At 48.0% G+C, this 19,310-nt stretch overlaps 1 long non-coding RNA gene across 1 annotated transcript in view; it reads left to right on the forward strand.

Annotated features, from left to right (window-relative positions):
• The window catches only part of LOC138566511 (uncharacterized), a 92,445-nt gene that overhangs the window by 4,862 nt on the left and 68,273 nt on the right, over nt 1-19,310 (forward strand). Inside the window, exons 2-3 of the long non-coding RNA XR_011301947.1 lie at nt 1,137-1,235; nt 1,568-1,659. This is a non-coding gene — a long non-coding RNA (uncharacterized lncRNA). The remainder of the gene's footprint in view (nt 1-1,136; nt 1,236-1,567; nt 1,660-19,310) is intronic.

Below are 19,310 nucleotides of genomic sequence, written 5' to 3' on the forward strand. Positions count from 1 at the left end.
GGACACATTGTTGTTCAAATGTGCGTTTTACACATTCAAAGGAAAGTAATTTTCAAACTCAAACGCTGCATAAACTTGCGTTCACTAGTTTTCTTTGAGATGGCTTATTTATTTATTTTTTAGCACCACACCAATACAATTTGTGTGCCCCTTGCTTTGTGTTTTATTACAGGTTATATTCATAAAGATGTTATGTTTACAAATAAATGTTTCCATTGTGCTGACAGCAGTTATTAGGAAATTAAACTGGGTTCATGGGTGCCAAACGGAGGCGGAAATACCCCAACCCATCCTTTGGCCAAACACATTTTATAGCACTTCTTTTTTTATAAGTAATTGCAAAAAGCCTGATCGATTAACAAGTTTTGCATTTTTCTTTTTTAATTGTTTTGGTTAAATTCAAGCTTAAACAGTCTCAGCAATGATCTGTCAACCTGCTGAGCTACCCTGGGAGCCATCTACTATAGAGCAAGTCTATGCATCCCATGATATACTAAAATCACTGCATTACCAACAGTACATTTGTTGCACCGCTGCCACAGAAGTGATTTAAAGTGGAATTCCTGTATATCATCCTGCTGTGGGTTCCAGGCCTTCACCTGCATGTGGCACCATATGTTGCAGAGAAGCCAGGGGCCATCGTGTCTGGCATGGCAGCCGCGGCAGTCTGCTGCTATGTCAGCGCTGTCACCTAAACGCAGTATAAGCTACATGGCTATTACTCGATGTTTCCAAAAATTGGCTCGGTGGGGTTAAGAACTCCTGTGTCGTAGTCTATGTAAGATATGTAGATGAATGATTTTAATGTCAACAGGCTGGACTTCACAACTGTTAAGAGTAACCTATAACAAGCTGATGCTCTTTCTCTCGCTTTGCTCGCTCTATTATTTTGTTTTGTCTCTGTGACTGAGTATGAGTCACGTTTTCAGGTATGGGCTATTGACTGCTCTCTACCAGCTGGGGTGGACTGGCCTATAGGAAACTTTTGGAGATTTCCCGGTTGGACCCTGCACCCTAGGTCCCCTTTGTGTGCGGAGGAGGATGTGTGCCGACTGGCAGAATGTAGTGCGCACATATTCGGACGGTCAATCTGGTACGTTTATAATATTTTTTTTATTGTACTTTTTCATTTGCAGGAACACAAATTGGCTTAATTATCCCATCTTGGACAGCAAAGTCCCCAGCAGCGATGGCACCATAAAAAATCCTGACATCTGTATTAGGACTTTCCGACGGTAAGAATGTCTTTTGTTTTTAAATTTTTTTTAAACAACTATTTTGCTGTGGGTCATGGTGGGGTCATTTTAAAGGTATAGTAGGAGTCACAATCGGGGATTTCAAACCTATTTTTGAGGCTGTTCCTTATGTCCAGTTTGGGGCGGTACTGAAAGTTCACGTCTCATGTGGGAGTTGCATTTGAAGTGCACTGTGTACTCTCTCCTAGTTTCCCAGCATTACATCCTGCTTACTAGCTGATGCCTAACACCCAAGAGCTGGTTTTAACCCCTGCTCATTTTTGAAGTCTCAGGTAGACCCATGTATCCTTGACTAACTGTTTTCATTGCAGCAGCATCGCTCCAAGCATCGGTGTGTCAACCTAACCGCCTGTGTCCCAGCAAGAAAAATCCAGTGAAGCACTTGACCCAGTGATGCAGGCAAGTAAGGATTTCTTCTCCCTATGTAATATTGGTTGAGTAGAAGTGCTGAAGGTTTATATCGGCAATGTGCATCCAGGTGTGGTTTTCGCCGCCCTGTGGCCTAGTTCAGGACCACACTTCACCAAAAAATTAGAGCTAGAACTTCACGATCTGAACAGGGAGTCTTCTGAGACTTGTATCAATGTGGTGTTTTTTTTAAATCCAAGCAGCATTTCTGACCCATTACTGCTGAGTTTGTTTTTCCCCCAAGCTGTTCACATGGTTTTGTTTTTGCCCCCCCCCTGCATTTTCACGTGGTTTGTTTTAAATCTTATGTGGGGTTTTGTCAATTTAAATCTTTTAAAGCATTTTTAATTTTTGAAAACTTTAAATGGTTTTTAGAAAGAACGTGACATAAATTAACGTGGGGTGTTTGCACTGGTTTCAGAGTCAGGCTCCTTTTTTAGATGGATTATTGGTACTAAGTGAAGAAAATATCTTTTTCACTGTACCGATTTGGGGGGTGGGTGTCGATTTAGAAAGACCGCTCTGTGAGCGGTCTTTCTAAATGGAACGATCATACTTGTCAAACCCCTGTCACACATGAGTGCGTGCAGGGGCTGACAGGCGCTGTGAGACCCAGCAGAGTCGTCACATGAGGCAGAGGTGTGTTTTGGACTGTGTGTGCATGTGGGTAAGATGCGTGTGTTGGGGGAGGGAAATTGAGGGAAATTGGGGGTTCGGGGTCCCCCCTGATTGACGAGTTAATGAGCAGGGGGGGAACGAGGGGGGCAGTATGTGAATTCCGCACTTTAAAGTCAATACAAAAACAGCTGGGGAAAAATCAGTCTTTCTTTGTGTTCGGGCTTTAAAATGCAGAAATAACACATAGAACTGGATAGTTTCTTAGTGCCCAAAGATGGTAGAACTGGATAGTTTCCTAGTGCCCAAAGATGGTAGGAATCTCAAATGAAATTCAGAAGGAGAGGTGGAAATGGACACGAGAAATGTAAAAACACGGAAATATGTCTTTTTTGTGTTTTGGGTTCACATGGATCACAGTTGCTCACAAGTTAAGCTGCAGTGTGTGGTTTGTGGCGCTACGTTAGCAAGCCTGAAGCCAACACTTAAGGCGCATTTGGAAACAAAACCTTAGCAAAAAAGACCATGGATTTGTTTGTACAGCAGCTACAAGGCATACACAAGCAAAATACACTGTTAAAACGTGGCCTCAGTACCTGCAAATGCTTTGGAAGCTTCTTACCACATTATCTGGGGGGGAGCCCTTTACAGATGCTGAGAGTAATTCTGCCAACAACCTCACTGTCAACCGGGTAATGCTTAGTGACGGTGCAGCAGAGAAATGCAAAAGTATCTTTGACACCACAATTTTCCGCCGCATCACTGACCTGCCCTCTTCTATCAGTACAGAATTTATATTGTGCTTGAAATATTTTGTAAACCAATTCAGGGCAGAGCAACTGCATCTATAGTCATTGACATTGTTAACTACTTCCTAAGCTCCCACTGCCTAAAGTGGAAGGTGTGTGTTGGTATTTGCTTGGATAGTGCTGCTTCAATGTCTGGTGCTAGAAGTGGGTTAAAAGCAAAAGTGTTGATAGTAGCTACACATATATTGTGGACACACACACACTGCGTGATCCCCGGGAAGCTTTGTCTGTGCGCAATATGGGGAATGGACTCTCAGAGGTGCTGACTTTTTTTGTAAAGATTGTGCATTTTATAAAGATGCACCGCACAAGAACCCATCTGTTTGCCACATTATGTGCAGAAATGGGAGCTTAACATGATGCTTTGTTTCACATGGAGGTCAGGTTGCTCTCCTGGGGGAAAGGTTTTATATTGTGTTTAGGAACAAAGTGAGATGCTTTCTCCTGGGTTTAGACCAGATGAAAGAAGAGCCTCTGTGTGATTCACACTGGCTTGTACTGTTAGCTTACTATGGTGACCTCTTTGAAAAGCTACATTGGCTATGAACGCAAAAATGTCAGCATTTAAGAAGTTGGAGTTTTGGAGGAGGAGGAGGGTTAATGTCTGCATTCCGACGCGTTTCATATTAGCAGATGCTCTTGAGGAGGTGGAGTATGATCTTTTCATGTGTTGCTGAACTAATGGGAAACCATCTCAGAACCACTCTCAAAAGTACTTTCCAGAGGACAATTGTAGCATCAATGACTGAGTGGTTCAGCCTTTCCTTTCGGATGTAGGGGCCCGCCCACCTCCCAATACACCTCCAGGAAGAACTAATGGAACTTCAAAGTGACCGCCTACTGGAGAGTCAATTCAAAAAATTGTCCTTGGGTGGATTTTGGCAAAATGCAGTTTCCTCCATTTATCCAAATGCAGTCAATGTACTGTTACCTTTCAGCACCTCGTATCTTTGCAAGATTGGATTTTCAACTTTTGCAGCCCTAAAGACTAAATATTGGTCAAAGCGGAAGAAAGCCAACCAGAGGTTATTGCAAAAATTGAACCCAATTGATGGCTGGCTGCTGAAAGGCAGGCCCACACTTCACACTAGCTCTCCAGTATGCCACTGTCCAACTTGCAAGTGACGCAATTGATAGTAATCAAGTTTTTGTACTTAAGTATGTCCTACATTACTCTTTGAAATAAATATCCAACGCTACTTTTAGTCACGTCCCCTGTAGCCAAAAATTCTGAATGCTGCGTTTACAATTATTTGCCCTCTAATTAATTTGAGTTATTGCAAGCAATGATTTTGAAAGAATGTTGTTTGGCACCCACACCTCCATTTGGCACCATTCTACGCCAGATAAACATGTTGGAGTCCATGTGGATAGAGGGGCTCAAGCCAGGTACCCTTTTCTTAGGGAGTGCTTGGGGTCAAACAAGTTTGAAGACCACAAGACCACTGCCCGTAGAGTGAGAGTGACTATCTGTGATGATCGTGAAGATGAATCACCCCGTTTTTACTTTCTCCAAGATGGCCGCGCTGGGGTGTGACAGAAGACCTAGCAATGGTCTAGTTGTTCCTCCTCTTCGAGCAACGCAGGATCCGGAAGTCACTTCCTCTTCGGTATATCAACCGGGAGTTCCTGAGGACCAGCGCGTTGCTACTCTCTTAGGAGTACCCAAACGCTTAGTGAGTTTAGCGATCCTGCTCTACGATCTATCCTTGTTCCCATTCCTTTACATTCACTTATCCATCCTTACCTCCGTTTTGTTCTTTCTTCTGTCTACTCGCAGCCTCCAGCAAACAATCAGTCCGAGGCTCTCGAAACCGAAACTTCCAAGCCACGCCCCCTTGGTTCGCGACTTATCTCGGCTTCGTCTCACGCTCCCTTGGCAGGTAGACTCCCCATCTAGTCCTTTTCTTTGCTACCATCCATTGTATTTTTGCACGGTTTATGTATTGTGCTTGTTATTACAGTGCAGTCCTTTACACTCGAAAAGGCAGTTCCCGATCGCCCGCCGTTTCTTTGCCTCAGACAGTTGAATGCTGTCACGTAAGGGACATATCTTCTTTTTCTGTTTATCCTCCTTTTACCTGTATCCCTTCTAAATGTTGTGTTTCCTCTACAGTATTGAGAACACACAGACTCTTCTTTTCCCTGATACTAGACGTTTCTGTCTAGAGGTTCTTATGGTAATATGGTAATTTCGATCCTCTCATTACATTATTACTCCTGGCTGTGTCCTTTTTCTCTTTTCATCCTGAAACTGATTCCTGTGTATCTATTCCTATATCTCTTCAGCATCAAAACAGCAAGTAAAGAAACATCAAGAATTCGAGACGGAGCTCCAGTCCCTTCCTGCCCGTCTCGCTAAGACAACGCTCCCCAGCAGCTCTTCCCAGGGTTTTTTCTTCCGTGAGGGTTTCCCTGTTATCCCTCCGGCGGCCAAGTGTTTAAACTGGGCTCCGGAGGGGTTTCCAGGAGGATTCCTATAATCTGCAGGGAAACCGATTTTTACTCCACACTTCACCCTTAACCTCCAATACCAGATCAGAAAGGATTCAGGCATTCGTCCAGGTTCAGGTAGGAGATTCTACGTTCCATTTTGCTGCAATATATAAAGGCTGAATCATTACCGAAAACAAGTTTGTCTTGATTATAACACTATCTTGTTATCAAGAAAATGTTTTTTTTTAAAAAGGCAAAAAACCTAATTGCTATCTTGCTGGCACCGCTATATGTTAACATATATTTTGATTTCTGGTTTGGAGGAGCACTTATCCTCCCTGGTCCCTAGGGGACAGTGCACATGTGGGCTTAAACGGCAGAAGCTTAATGTACTAAACAAACCTTTGCAAAATCCCTGGTTGCTTTAAAGTGGTCCATTATCCCCGTGCTTGCTGTGCCCTTGTGTGTGACGTTGCTATGTGTCCGGTACAGTGCATATACAACTCGTACACATGACCGCACCTTCAGTGGGTAGGAGCGAAATCCTTCTGGTGCTTTTCTGGGAAGGAAAGAGTTGCACGGACCCAGCAATACTCCAGATTTGACTCTTTTCGTCTGCTTAAGAACATTGCAGTGTTGCATAGCCCCTGTGAGAATGTGTCTCTTGTATATAGAGGGCACAATGCTTGTAATTTTCAATAAGTTGCCCAGACAGCTGCATGTCAGTGCACACACCTGCTGGCATAGATTTCCTTTGTGTGGGGATTGTTGATGTGTGGCTTGTGCGAAGCGTGTGTGACTTTCGCAGCATCTTTAATGTTGCTTAATTCTGAAGCAGGGTGCCGAGTGGCAACGTTTTGTTTGGCTAGCATGAAGGCTGGCTAAGTTTTGAAGTGTGTGGAAGACTGTTTGAGCCGCTGTTTGGTACAGGGTGTGCTGCACACACCGCCAGGTGTAGTCTCAGGCTGCGGATGGTTGAAACGCCCTGATGAATGAGTTTGCCAGCTGTTGCCAGCGTTTGAACATAATAGTTTACTGTTGCATGTTTCAAATAATTACATGAAATGCACTCCTGCGAATATAACTGCTACACGTATAGACATATGGTCCACAAACACATTTTCATCTTCAGGCTTACCGGCCCTTTTTTCACCAGATCATTTTTGGTCCAGTTGTCACTTGGTCTACAAATAAAATACAGTAAGCAGGAGAGGAATCTTGAATCAAAAAGCAAAGATGAAAGGCATTTAAATGGTTCATTATCCTCTTTGGTAAAATATTGACTTCCCTGAAGAATGAGTCTCTAATCTCGCTTTGCCTGCGTGTCCCTCTTCCTCACCACAGTCCTTACTGTATGAGTCTCCAGCTTCTGAGAGGAAGCCCTTCAACATTTTTCCTTCTTTTCCTTGGGCTCCAAATTCTATTGTGTAGGGCATAAAGCCTTCACCTCCCCTCCTATCATAGCACAGGAAGGGACTTTTGGACATGCATGTGTAACGTGCACAGATATTAGTCCCTGATAGAATAATTACAATATATCAGTAAGCCTGGAGTCAGTTGACAAAATGTGTAATTTCCTGAGAGAAAAAAAGAGGAAACAGAGGAGAGAAAATCACATAAAAATGAATATTGAGTTCACGCAGTAACTCAGACGGGCCACAAAAGAGGATCATGAGAAGAGAGCCCCAAAGCCCCGTTTTTGTAGGCTGTGCTGTTGACGTGCTGATCTTATCAAGTTAAAAGAGGTTCCCTATCCTGCAACATTGTGCAATCAACTACACGTGACGGAAAAGTCTCTTCAGTGCAAACAGGGCTTTACTTTCACCCAACGATTCCATCACTTCGCTGCCGTACACGTTCTGACATATTCCCGCATTATGTCCCAAGCTGACTATTGCAATGGAGATGCTACCGCCATGAAATATACTCACTGCTTATTGCTGCTGTATTTACTTCCGGTGTTGAGATTTTCATTGGCATCACGTGCTCCGCGCCCTTGTGTTTCCGACAACTCCAATCAATGGATAAAACATGTTCTAATATCCACTGAAAAGCAGTGCAAAGCAAGCTGGAATCCGCCCTCAAGAAGGGGTAGCGACTAGTTCCCCATCCAAGAAACGGTCCGTAACAACGGCCCGCCCCCTCTTCCTCACGTGACCTCTGATGTGATTTGTGTGATTTCCGAAGCAATGAAGCGGTTCCCGAGCAATTTCAGTGAGCGGGAATCGGGACTGAGCAGGAAGGCTGTGGCTGCCGGTGCAACCGGAGGACTGTGCCTGCCTTTGCCTTGCAGCGGTTGGGGTGGGCATTTTCTTTGGAAGGGGCTAAGCGGGCAGTCTGTGGCTGCCGGTGTTGTATGGTTTCCTGCATCCCCATGGTAGCTTGTGGGAGGCAGTATTCAGCAATCTTCGGAGTCACGCTCACCCAGTAGCCTGCCCTCAGAGCTACCAGGTGGGTGTGAGCTACCAGGTGGCGTTGTTTCAGGGCCTTCACTCTGTCATGGTAAGCCATATATCATACTGTATGGTATAATTTACGGCTTCCCATGTTGGGGGTTCCACCATCTGTCGTATGCAGCGCAAGTTAGTGATATGGGGTGTGCACTAACACGGCTTTCCCCACAGCAGGATCTGGGAGCTACCTAGCATTCGCTCATATAGACTCGTCAGCATGTTAATTAGGAAAGTTGTACTGTGATAGCAGATGGGGTGTGTTGTGTTCTGTTTCCCGGACGATGCGGCGGTGGGAAACAGGAGAGAAAGGCCTCGGGCAGCAAGGCCCCACTGCAGAGCTCGGGGGGGGAGCAGAGATGACACGGGCACGCTGGTTGTTGTGTTCCGCCTTGCGTCCCGCTAGTGGTGACGCAAGGCAACTAATAAAAGCCCTGCCCCCGCGGAAGGGAGGCAGTTCCGGGGCAGAAACCTCACAAAGCGGGTCTGTTTTATTTCGCTCCATCTTGGAGCTTCGTCACAGAGGCATACTCACATGGCATTGCTCGCCCTGTCCTAGGCCGCCGCAGCGCTGGGACAGGATTCTACACTGGCGACGAGGACACGAGAACCACAGCACACGCACAGAGTGCCATTGGCGGAGTTGATGTCCGCGACAAGATAAACAATTTTTGGAAACCCGGTGTCAGCCTTTTTGTCAATCACAAGTCGGAGCTGAAATACAAAAAGTGCCCTGCCATAAACGGGGCCACAAGGACCATCAAGTGACCCCCAGACAGCGTGGGGATCACAGACAAGGGGCGCAACACTGGGAAGGCCCCAGCATGGAACTCAACTGCAACGGGGCTCAACAACACTGCAATTCGACACCTGACAGGGGTGGCACATCCACGCACGCCCCACAAGGGTATGCACACACAAGGGAGAGCGTTAACATCAGCAGGAACTCACCCAGGTGAGCCAGAAGACCCTGTTAGTGGCTAAAAGTGAGGACCTGTCATGGCCACCGGCACATCTACCCCCAGGCCCGGCATGCCATCCAGACTCACTGTGAACCTATCGGTGTCCACACCGCAAGCCCGTCCACAAGGTGGCTCATCAACATTGATACATCCTTTTGACCCTTACACTGATCCGTCGTCAGTTGGCCCCAGATGGCAACTATGGATCCAAAAGTTCGAAATGGCAATGGAATGCAAGGACATAACCACGGGCAGAAAAATTAGATCAAACCTGCTGTTGAACATGGGGGATGAGGTGCTGCGAATTTTGAACTCGTTAACCATTGATGATCGCCAGGACATTTACCAGCAAGCAAAAGATGCCCTAACGGCCCATTTTCTCCCACAACTCAACCCTGATTATAAGACATTCATATTCTGCACTACCATTCAAGCGGAAGAGAAGACCTTAGATGCCTACCACACCCGGCTCAGAAAACTGGCAATATCCTGTGAATTCACCAACACCGAGAAAGAAATCCAGAGACAGCTCATCAATGGCATCTGTTAAGACGGATTTCTGAACTCTGTCCTGGTGGCGCAGAAGTTCAGAAGGCCAACCTAATTACTTGGACCTGGGTAACCTCTGGACGAGCCAGACCAATCAAGGTAGCGATCTCGGCGGTCAAGACTAGGTCTCAAGAGGGGTGAGGGTGACTGAAAGCCCGCAATGAGCACACAAAGCAAGGACACTTACAAACTACCCCAAACAGGTGCTATATTAAAAATATATACACATTTATTCCAAGGCCTTTAAAACAATGACCGTAGCGAGAAAATCACAATATAACGATAGTAAACCAACACATACCATACCAATACAATATATATACAAATACAACAAGTCTCAAGCGTTATATGCACAAAATGTGTAGTCCACCTAAAAGGGAAGGAAAACAGGCAGTGCGAGATAATTCTTAGACCCAGTCCGCCTTCAGAGGCACCTAACTAGATGGAAGTCCGAGCCCTGCGAAGAGTGGAGCCTTCTGCTCAAAAGTACCTGCACGCGCTGGTGCCAACGGGCAAAAGGAGAAGCTCTTCGAGGGAAATCAGGCAGTTCAGTTTAGTGCACAAAAGAAGAACAAGTTCCGCGACTCAAGCACAGCCTCCACTGTGGGCAGAAGCAGAGCGCGAAAAAGGGTGCTGTTTTGACACAGCGGGGAAAAGCAATGGGCTCCTGCAGGAGGGCGACCAGATCCTAGCTATGCTACTCACCGGTGCCCGATGCAAACAGACCCAGGCTTCTCCGCGTCCGTTTCAGTCGCTGGCAGGTTCAGAAGAGCAGGGAATGTCTCGTCGACGTGTTGAGTAAAAAGACGTCCCAATCGAAGAAACCCGCACAGTTTGTTACCACAGCAGGGCAACAGAGCGGCCGTGTGTATCTGAGCCAAATGTACACTACTCACTTCAGACCTGGGAACGCCAAGTGTACGAAGCGTGTGAGAGTGACAAGGACTCGAAATACTACACAACCTGGCGGCGGTTACAGAGCAAGACTCCCGTGTAAGCTGGTCAGTCAGCTGGATGGCCCAGAGACGCTTCCGAAGGCTTACTGGCAGGAGATGGTGAAGATGCCGAGAATAGCTGTTCCCGCTATTCCAAGGGTCGAGGTACCAGTACAGGCCTTCTGGTTCGATCAAAGGTGAAAAGGGTTTCACAAGGCGACAGCAGTGCAGAGGGTAAGTCCTTCAGCGGGTCACCAGCGATTCCTCGGTCCAGCCTCTTGGTTGCAGGATACTTGGCTCCTGTATTCCTTCGTTCGTGAGAACTCAGGAGATCGACCTGGTAGTGGTGCTTCCAGCCCCCTCTTATCCACGGTTCCCTTCGCGCCAAAACGGAGGGGACCCAATGGGAGATCCGCTCATCAACACTCACACCATTCGTGGACCAATCACGGACCACGGTGGTCCCAGGCATTCACACCACCCTAGACTCTCTGGCACCCAGGATGTGTATTGGGACCAGACATCCCAGCCCACATCCTGGAGGCACACACAAGACATGTAGAAGCCCGCGAAAGCATCCGTGTTTCGCGGGAAAGTACATACCCAAATAAGGAAGGCCCCGGGTCGGCTCGACCTGGGGAAGGTGAAGGGAGCAAGACGGTCAGCAGACAGGACAAAGGAGCCTCGTGGTCTGGCCATTTTGGGAGCCAGGCCACCATTTTGGGTTAAGCGCGGAAAACACGCTTAGAACGCCAAAAGGAGCTCAAAACACAAGAAACGATTGCTGCCACCATTCCCGTCCCTGAATCACTTGCACCGATCAGTTACAATCCTAAACGAGTATCTAGGGCCTGTAGAAGACTAGAGACCCAAGAGAGCTGTAACTTAGCTTACAGTGCCCTCTTGTGTCATGTTGCACGAAAGCCGCAACATGATAAAAGAAACTACGGGAAACAGCGTTCCCCGGTACTGACTGTCTTAAGGGCATGTCAGTTTTCCCCGTAAGAAAGGAGCAAAAGCCCAGAGGAGTGCGGCAGAAGGCTGTACTTCTCTGGCAAAGTCGAGAACAAGGTGAAAAACAACAGCAAAAAGTTTAGGGGTTGCCACATGGAAGGAAAATTACCTACAATTACAAAATGTTTCCTAACACTCGCCCCTCCCAGACTATGGACAGGGGGAACTAATCCACCCCTGGATGAGTCTCTTGTTCAGGTCGGTTAAACATTCTGGACAACCCATCAGCATTGCTATGTTGGACACCTGGCCTATGCTCAAAAGTCGAAGCCTTGTAGACTTATGGACCACCTAAGCAACTTTGGATTCTCCCCCTTCATGTTCATTAGCCACTTTAAGGGCTTATGGTCAGTTTGCACAGAGAAGTGGGTCCCATAGAGGTAGGGCCTCAGCTTCCTTAGGGCCCACACAACAGAGAAACATTCTTTCTCTACCGTGGACCATCTGAGCTCTCTGTCCTTAAACTGGCGGCTAATAAAACCAATAGGGTGTTCCTTACCCTTCTCATCTACTTGTGATAGTACAGCTCCTATCCCAGTGTCAGAGGCGTCCGTCTGCACGATAAAAGGTCTTTGATAATCAGGGGCCCTGAGGACAGGGGCCTGGCACAAGGAGTCTTTTAAGCCATTGAAGGCCTTCTCACACTCGTCGGTCCAAGTTACCTTCTTGGGTTTCTTCGGAGTTGTGAGGGCAGTCAGAGGGGCAGCTATGGTGCCATAGTCTGCCACAAAATTGCGGTAATACCCCGTGAGTCCTAAGAAGGCTCTCACTTGGGTTTGTGTAGTGGGGGTAGGCCAGTCTTGTACTGCTTGTACTTTACTGGGAAGAGGCTGTATCCTCCCTCCACCTACTTCATGTCCAAGGTAAACCACTGAGCCTTGTCCAATCTGGCATTTACTAGCCTTTATGGTCAAGTGTGCTTTCTGAAGAGCCTGGAGCACAATCCCGAGGTGTTTCACATGGTCTTCCCAGGTGGCACTGAAAACTGCTATATCGTCCAGATATGCAAGACAGAATTCGTCCAACCCATTCAACACATGATTCACAAGCCTCTGGAAAGTGGCAGGTGCATTCTTCAACCCGAACGGCATTACCCGGAATTGGTAAAGGCCGTCTGGAGTAGAAAATGCTGTCTTCTCCTTGGCATGTTCTGCTAACGCTATTTGCCAATAGCCAGCAGTGAGGTCAAATGTGCTGAGGTACTTGGAGGCACCCAAAGTATCCACCAGCTCATCTGTTCGAGGCAAGGGGTGTGCATCTGTCTTGGTGACAGCATTCAGAGCCCTGTAATCCACGCAGAACCTCAATTCAGAAGTGCCTGCCTTTGGAACCAAAACCACAGGGCTGGACCAAGGACTACTAGAGGGTTCAATCACCCCAAGGTCTAACATCTTGTTGACCTTGGTCTTAATATAAGACCGTACTTTGTCTGACATCCTGTATCCCCTACTTTTGGTAGGTACACTGTCTCCTGTGTCAATGTTATGTTTGCACCAAGGTGTCAAACCAGGCGACTGTGAAAACAGGGGGGAAAACTGCCTAAGCAAACTTTTCACCTCAGCCTGCTGATCAGAAGTCAGGTGAGGGGCCACTCGGACACCCTCAAAGGAGCTGTCTGAAGGACCGCTTTGGAACAGGTCGGGGAGAGGTTCCGACTCCTCTTCCTCAACATCTGAAGCCAGTAGCAGTGCTGCGATTTCGACTCTTGGGACAAAAGCCTTCAGCCTATTCACGTGAAACACTTTTGGAGCCTGTCCAGGCCTTCCAAGGTCCACTAAATAGTTAACCTCACCCAGGGGCTCCACCACTGTGTAAGGGCCTGACCATTTGTCCTGTAAAGCTCGAGACCTTATGGGATTCATGATCAGGACTTGCTGACCAGGTGTAAAGTTGATGAGGGAAGCTTTCTGGTCGTACCAATGTTTCACCAGCGCTTGTCCTGCCTTCAATTTATCACTAGCCAAGCCCATCAGAAGTACCATCCGTTTTCTGAGCCCTAGCACATAATCAACTACGTTGGTAGTAACAGGGGGAGTGGGCATCTCCCATCCCTCTTTGACGATGGCTAAAGGTACCCTTACGGGATGACCGAACAGAAGTTCGAAGGGGCTGAAGCCAACACCCTCCTGTGGTACCTCTCGGTAGGCAAACAGTAAGCATGGTAAAAGAAGATCCCATTTTCTTCTCTGAGGTTCCTCCAGAGCCCCAATCATGCTCTTTAACGTTCTGTTGAAACGTTCCACCAGACCATTGGTCTGGGGGTGGTATGCAGAAGAGAACATGTAGGTGACCCCACATTCTTTCCACATAGCCTGCATGTACTTCGACATAAAGTTGCTGCCACGATCCGACACAACTTCTTTAGGGAAGCCAACCCTAGTAAATATGCCAAGTAAAGCTTTTGCAACTGACTTGGCAGTTACAGTTTTCAATGGGATGGCCTCAGGATATCTGGTTGCATGGTCGACCAGCACCAGGATAAACCTATTGCCCGAGGATGTTTGCGGGTCAAGGGGACCAACGATGTCGATCCCTACCCTTTCAAATGGTACCCCCACAACTGGGAGCGGTACCAACGGAGCTTGGATTGTCGCGCCAACCTTACCAGACAACTGGCAGGAGGCACAACTCCTGCAGTGACTTTCTACTTGCACCCCCATCTTGGACCAGTAGAAGTGCATGGATAACCTTTGCTTTGTCCTTTTCATACCAAGGTGACCAGCAAGGGGAACTACATGCGCCAACTGCAGGAGGAAGGGCCTAACAGCAAGGGGAACCACCAACCTCCTATGGTCTCCTTCTGTAGACTCTGTGGGCTCACTATACAGGAGTCCACCTTCCCAATAAATCCTATGCGTCCCAGGAGGTTCACCCTCAAGCTGGGAGCAGGCCTGTCTCCTTAGGCCTTCCAGAGATGGGCACTCACGTTGGCCTTTACTGAATTCGTCCCTATCAGGACCTCCTTCAACTAACAAGTCTTTTAGTTCAGGATGATCGTTGGGGTCAAATACTTCAGGCATCGCCACCTCCTCGTCAGGCCCGGGCGATTGACCAACTTCCTCCACCGCAGTGGTAGGCGAGCTCGGGGGAATATTCTCTTTCCCTCGTCTTGACTTGTCGACTCCTTTCGCCTTGGGTTTCCCCTTCGGCTGGGGCGGCGTATTGGTCTTGGCCAATGCTACCCGTGCTTGAGAACGTGTGTAGGGTCTTTCGGCAGTGTCTCCTACGAGCCCTAAAGCTCTGAGATCATTACCTAACAAGACCTTTCCTGGGACGTTTCTCTGAATGCTCGCTGGAATCCTGACTGCTGTACCATTTAAAGTAAGATTTACAGGTATTACTGGGAACATACAGAGTGGGCCGTCAGCCAATTTAGTGGGCATCAGAGTAGCTCTGGCAACTTCCTCTGAGTCTACCAAGGTAGAATCCACTACAGTGCGACTGCACCCATTATCCCTAAGAGCTGGAGAATCTACTCCATTGATCACCATACTGTCTTTAAAGTAGTGCTTGGTATTATCCGGAATCCTAGTATAAGCCTCTGCGACTTTAGGCTCCCAGGAACCCAGGGAAACTAAAACTACCTCAGCCTCTATCCCGCTGGGAAAGGAGTCTGAGGAGAAGGATGCTTCTGTAATCTCTTCTTCCTCGTAGGAGGAGAAGGCCAGATTAGCGGATTGGACCCCCAAAGGTCTAACCTTACACCGGGGATCCCCCTTCACGTGGTCAGTTGCTCCACAAGCAAAACAAGATCCATTGGGTCTGTTTACATAGGGAGGCTTATTGTAACCAGAGTTCTGTTTCGGAGGCTGACCTCCACTACCCTGTAAGTTCTCTTGTGTCTTACCCTTATTTTTCTTTTTGTGGCCCTTATGAGAAGAAGATTTATCAGATTCTCCACCCTCCATATCTATGGACTTTTTCCCTTCCCCCTGCTTACCAGGATGAGTTTTGTCCTTATGGGACCCTCGATGTGATAAATCGGCTGCAATGGCGAGCTTCTTAGGATCTATCTCCTTCGAATCGGCCAAATGCTGCTTAAGCTCCGGGGAAGAAGATGCAAAAATGTGTTCCAGCATGACAAGATTTATCATGCCTTCGAAGGTAGAAACCTTATAACCTTCGACCCAGCCAGTTAAGTTTTTCAAGGATTCAGTGACATAAGATACCCAAGTACCACCTTCCTTTTTCTTATACTCTCTGAAACGTTTCAAATATTGGGCCGGAGTCTTCTCCAACTTTAAAATGAGAGTTTGCTTTAACATTGCGAAATCAGCTCGCTCAGCCTTCGACATTTCCATAATGGCACTACAGCCAGAATGGGGCAGTCTGCTGAGTAACCAGGCAATCTTATCAGCATTGTCAACTTGTTGAACTTCGCATGCATGCTCAAACGCATTCAGCCAGTCCATAATGTCATTCCTTTCTTCGTACACACTGAGCAGATCTTTCGGAAACCGTGGATGAGAGGAGGCCCCAGACCCATGTCAAGGACCCTTGGACCCATTTGCAACCTGAAGCTTGGCCAGTTCCAACTGGTGATCCCTGTCTTTTTGTTTTTCTGCCTGTTCGATTTTTAGTTTGGCTATGCTGAATTCAAGCTCCTGCTGCCTAAACCGCAGCTCTTGCTTCTTGAATTCAAGCATAGCCTCCCCATCAGCACTGGCAGAGGAAACATTAGACATCTCATCCTCCCTCTCCTCGTGGTCGCGATGGATCAGTGCAGCGGCAGAACCGTCAGTTCTACCAGTGAGAGCAGCCCCACCACCTTCCGCACTGTCCTCAGAAGTTATAGCGTCTAGCTGCGCTTCTTGCCACGCCACGATTCTTTGGATCATTTCCAATTTCGTGCCTTGAGAGGAGACATCTCTCTCCGCACACATCTTTTTCAATGTTTCTGATTTGTAAGCATTTAAAGTTAACAAGGTATTTGTTTCCATACTGTTAGATAGGACTATGGCCTTTTTAAAGTTATACTACAACAATTCACTACGTGTCCTGGTTGGAATAACCTGAAATGCCTTAGTTTGTGCGCAACACTGGATACCTTCAGTCGTATCCCACCACTCTACACCAATTTGTTAAGACGGATTTCTGAACTCTGTCCTGGTGGCGCAGAAGTTCAGAAGGCCAACCTAATTACTTGGAACAGGGTAACCTCTGGACGAGCCAGACCAATCAAGGTAGCGATCGCGGCGGTCAAGACTAGGTCTCAAGAGGGGTGAGGGTGACTGAAAGCCCGCAATGAGCACACAAAGCAAGGACACTTACAAACTACTCCAAACAGGTGCTATATTAAAAATATATACACATTTATTCCAAGGCCTTTAAAACAATGTCCGTAGCGAGAAAATCACAATATAACGATAGTAAACCAACACATACCATACCAATACAATATATATACAAATAAAACAAGTCTCAAGCGTTATATGCACGAAATGTGTAGTCCACCTAAAAGGGAAGGAAAACAGGCAGTGCGAGATAATGCTTAGACCCAGTCCGCCTTCAGAGGCACCTAACTAGATGGAAGTCCGAGCCCTGCGAAGAGTGGAGACTTGTGCTCAAAAGTACCTGCACGCGCTGGTGCCAACGGGCAAAAGGAGAAGCTCTTCGAGGGAAATCAGGCAGTTCAGTTTAGTGCACAAAAGAAGAAGAACAAGTTCCGCGACTCAAGCGCAGCCTCCACAGTGGGCAGAAGCAGAGCGCGAGTACGGAAAAGGGTGCTGTTTTGACACAGCGGGGAAAAGCAATGGGCTCCTGCAAGAGGGCGACCAGATCCTAGCTATGCTACTCACCGGTCCCCGATGCAAGCAGACCCAGGCTTCTCCGCGTCCGTTTCAGTCGCTGGCAGGTTCAGAAGAGCAGGGAACGTCTCGTCGTCGTGTTGAGTAAAAAGACGTCCCAATCGAAGAAACCCGCACAGTTTGTTACCACAGCAGGGCAATGGAGCGGCCGTGTGTATCTGAGCCAAATGTACACTACTCACTTCAGACCTGGGAACGCCAAGTGTACGAAGCGTGTGAGAGTGACAAGGACTCGAAATACTACACAACCTGGCGGCGGTTACAGAGCAAGACTCCCGTGTAAGATGGTCAGTCAGCTGGATGGCCCAGAGACGCTTCCGAAGGCTTACTGGCAGGAGATGGTGAAGATGCCGAGAATAGCTGTTCCCGCTATTCCAAGGGTCGAAGTACCAGTACAGGCCTTCTGGTTCGATCAAAGGTGAAAAGGGTTTCACAAGGCGACAGCAGTGCAGAGGGGAAGTCCTTCAGCGGGTCACCAGCGATTCCTCGGTCCAGCCTCTTGGTTGCAGGATACTTGGCTCCTGTATTCCTTCGTTCGTGAGAACTCAGGAGATCGACCTGGTAGTGGTGTTTCTAGCCCCCTCTTATCCACGGTTCCCTTCGTGCCAAAACGGAGGGGACCCAATGGGAGGTCCGCTCATCAACACTCACACCATTCGTGGACCAATCACGGACCACGGTGGTCCCAGGCATTCACACCACCCTAGACTCTCTGGCACCCAGGATGTGTATTGGGACCAGACATCCCAGCCCACATCCTGGAGAAACACAGAAGCCCGCGAAAGCATCCGTGTTTCGCGGGAAAGTACATGCCCAAATAAGGAAGGCCCCGGGTCGGCTCGACCTGGGGAAGGTGAAGGGAGCAAGATGGTCGGCGGACAGGACAAAGGAGCCTCGTGGTCTGGCCATTTTGGGAGCCAGGCCACCATTTTGGGTTAAGCGCGGAAAACGTGCTTAGAACGCCAAAAGGAGCTCAAAACACAAGAAACGATCGCTGCCACCATTCCCGTCCCTGAATCACTTGCACCGATCAGTTACAATCCTAAACGAGTATCTAGGGCCTGTAGAAGGCTAGAGACCCAAGAGAGCTGTAACTTAGCTTACAGTGCCCTCTTGTGTCATGTTGCACGAAAGCCGCAACATGATAAAAGAAACTACGGGAAACAGCGTTCCCCGGTACTGACTGTCTTAAGGGCATGTCAGTTTCCCCGTAAGAAAGGAGCGAAAGCCCAGAGGAGTGCGGCAGAAGGCTGCACTTCTCTGGCAAAGTCGAGAACAAGGTGAAAAACAACAGCAAAAGTTTAGGGGTTGCCACATGGAAGGAAAATTACCTACAATTACGAAATCTTTCCTAACAGCATCCAATCGGAAAAACTGAGAAGGATGATATTGAGTGAGAAAGGCATCTCACTAACACAAATTCTTGAATTGGGTCGCCAGAAGGAACTAGCACACGCCAGGGCAGCCTACATGGGCACCAAAATCCAAAAACTACAGCCAGCACTTATGGCAGCCACAGTAGCCCAGATCACCAATCGACAATCAACCAGGGAGGAAACTGGTGGAAGCTACATGCAGGCCAGATGCCAGCCCCGAGTCCCGGGGCCCACGGAGTGTGGATGGTGCAGAGGACCGAGACATGGACAGCAGAACTGCCCGGCACAGGAGACCACATGCGGCGCATGTGGCAGGAAGGACCATTATGCCAAAGTGTGCCGGTTGTCTGGTGCCCAACAACAAGCCCCGCAAGGAGCCCAAGATAAGAGTGGGGGCAAGAAGCAAAAACAGGCTAGCGCCCGACAAGTGGAGACTACAAATTCCTCGACGGAAGAGGAAGGTAATGACACAACCGGGGCCCAATTTGAGCCTGTAAATGACCGACAGAAGAAAGGAAGGAAAGTCTACCTTGTATCAGCCCTCAATCACGGGCGGGCCACACCAAGGAAAAGACTAAGGAGACGCAAATGCCAGGTCATGATCCAAAATCAAGTATTGATGACCATAGACACATGGGCGTCCGTGAACGTCATGCCCATGACCACCTTCCAGACACTACAGCCACAACCGAA

The sequence above is a fragment of the Ambystoma mexicanum genome, chromosome 2p (assembly GCF_040938575.1).
Source record: "Ambystoma mexicanum isolate Mex_15411 chromosome 2p, UKY_AmexF1_1, whole genome shotgun sequence".
In the NCBI taxonomy this organism is placed as follows: Eukaryota; Metazoa; Chordata; class Amphibia; order Caudata; family Ambystomatidae; genus Ambystoma; species Ambystoma mexicanum.